At 39.0% G+C, this 2,782-nt stretch overlaps 1 long non-coding RNA gene across 1 annotated transcript; it reads left to right on the top strand.

Moving 5' to 3' along the window:
• Positions 1-219: 219 nt before the first annotated feature.
• On the top strand, positions 220-2,477 carry LOC118560935. The gene is made up of 3 exons (XR_004929693.1): positions 220-304; positions 393-537; positions 2,416-2,477. It is a non-coding gene; the product is annotated as an uncharacterized LOC118560935 (long non-coding RNA).
• Positions 2,478-2,782: the final 305 nt, after the last annotated feature.

The following is a 2,782-nucleotide window of genomic DNA, read 5'->3' as shown; positions in this document are numbered from 1 at the left end:
AAGGTGACTTGCTGGAGTTGAAACCAAGTATCACCACGAGAAATGAAGAGGATTTAGATTGTTGGGTCTCAATTTCAGCTGCAACATCCAGATGGTAGGGTCAGAATTTAGACTAAATATGAAAGCATGAACTCGATTCTCCTATATAGGAACATTTCAGGTACAGCTGGTGGTGTAATAGTTTGGATAATATCTGTACCAACTTAGCATTGTTTAAATATCACAGCCTACCCAGAATACCAATGCTGGTCATTACCTTCCCTTTAAGGACCACAGCGTACTCATCTTCTGATGGTTACTTCCAGTAAGATAATGCTCCTTGTCACAAACATCAAATCAGTTCAAACTTGTTTCATTTCTTTGGATTCCAATGGCCTCTCCACCTTCACCAGGTATTGATCCATCAGAGCTCCTCTGCTATGTTGAGAAACGGGAGACATAGAAGTTCTGGAGACCAGCCAGGAGGCAGCAAAAACCCATGAAGGAGCTCTGGAGACTGTCCATGAGGTCACCGGGACCCACAAAGATGCTAAGAAGGTGAAGTCAAAGACTGCAGGATCCCTTTTATGAGCTCTGGAAATTGAGACCTCTCTGGGGGTGGATACACAGAAATAAGCAAATATCGAATAAGACATAACAAATGGATGTGAGTTTTCAAAACCAAAAGACACAAATATAGGAAAGTAAACCAGAGACAACCCAAAATCCAAGTACAAGAGTGGACTTGAGTAGAGTTTTGATGTGAATACACTGCTATTCAGTGATTGGGCGAGGAGAAGGTTTTCTCTGAGGAAGTCTGGGAAAAACTGAGGAGTGACGACGTTAATACTAATTAATTAATACTAAAAACCAAAATGAACAAACAGGTCAAACTGAAATTTAATTTACTATTTACAAACCATGAAGCACACCTGAAGGGAAAAAAAAGAAAAGAAAAAGCACACTTCAGCTTTCTATAAGCAAACACGCTGCTTTTGTGTATAGAAACATATAATGCTAATACCTATAAAAATGATTTGACAGGTTAAAAATTAGCAGTTCTGCGCTATCAAAGTCTTCACATCACTCCCACCATGGCTGAGAAAAAAACACTCTCATAAAGCTCTAAATTTTAACTCCATGAGGCAAACTTTGCAGCAGTTCAGAGTCCATCTCCACCTCTCTCTCTCTCTTTCTCTCTCTCTCTCTCTCACACACACACACACACACACACACACACACACACACACACACACACACACACACACACACGCACACACAAGCTGTCTTATTTTGTCATTAGATTAAGCTGATATGTGATCCAGATATTTATCCTGGTAATATGTTTTATCCTTACAAAATATCCATGACAATTTTGCACATACAGTTACACAAACAATAGTTGTATTTTTGTTGTTTCATTCGTGTTTTTATTCATAACGATTTTTTAAAATTCTATACTGTTTCTTGCTGATTTTTTTTAATTTATAATGTTTAATGTCGCTAACAAGACAGGAGATGGGCTTCAAAGGCCACAACTCCAAGAGGTGTTTAACTCTTTCAGACTTTAGGCCATCTGAAAAACAACCCGTGCCAATTAAATCTTTTTCTGCAACATGCACAAATGCAGTGAGCATTGCATCACGTGTATAATACCAAGTAGATGTTTTGCATACATGTTTCTAGCCTGAACTAATTGCAACCTCTTCTTCTGGATATGCGTTTGAGAAATGAACCATGAACATAAAATGGGGATTAAAAAAAAAAAGCATATAAAAAGACAATAAACTGCGATTGTAATTATTTAATGCAATATAAATAATGAAAAAGTACAATTAAGATAATTAAAATAATGATGGATACTAGGATAATGTATAACAGAAGCAAAGCAAATGCTCAGATGCTTGTAAAAAGTGGCTAAAAGAACCTCACTGCAGTAATGATCTCCAGCAGTCATTGGGTAAGAAGCGAGGTACAACCATGCACGCACGGACAAACTCACACCAAAGGGCAATTGAGAGAGACCAATTAACCTAACAGTCAGGTTTTTGGACTGTGGGAGGAAGCTGGAGTACCCGGAGAGAACCCACACATGCACAGGGAGAACATACAAAAAATAACACAAAAAAGACCCCAGGCTGAAGCCAGTACCTTCTTGCTGCAAGGCAACAGTGCTAGCAACTGGGCCAATGTGCAGCTCTCACATCAAAATAGGGTATTAATATAATTCTACCATGTAATGAAATTACATTTCCCTTAAAATTGTTTAATATGCTTATTCATAGAGCTAAATATTCACAGATTCCAACTTGATAAATGCTAAATTAAATTAATGCTAGAACCAATCATGGTGATCTACTTACTAGTTAATATGGAACAATCCTAAATGAAGAACTTAAAGTTAAATGAACGCATTGAATTTTGTGGCATTTACAGATGTTAAAGCAAACTATTACTGACGCCGGTGACCTGTTCTTGCAGTTATTAGCCCAGCGCGTGCTGCATGGGAAGAACACCCGGTAAGTGCCCGTCTTGCATGCTCTGCTGGTTCCTGATGTAACATGGCAGCTGAATAGCCTAAATGTGTCCCCTGAGTGTGTGAATACTGGGTCAGTTTGCGCACAGACCTATAGATCAATGAGGTCCCAACCATTACTGAAAGGTGATTAAAGGGTCACACTGACAGTTTCTGCCATTCAGTTGATAAAGTGTAAAAATGTGTCCCACAGCCGGACATGAACACTAGAGCCAAGGTGACAAAAGAGTCACGCAAAAGAGTAAAGGGGGGGAGAGAGAGAGGGGA

Source organism: Fundulus heteroclitus, unplaced genomic scaffold (genome assembly GCF_011125445.2).
Source record: "Fundulus heteroclitus isolate FHET01 unplaced genomic scaffold, MU-UCD_Fhet_4.1 scaffold_52, whole genome shotgun sequence".
Classification (NCBI taxonomy): Eukaryota; Metazoa; Chordata; class Actinopteri; order Cyprinodontiformes; family Fundulidae; genus Fundulus; species Fundulus heteroclitus.
Note: the sequence above shows the minus strand (reverse complement) of the source record. Positions and strands in the feature narration are given on the sequence as shown.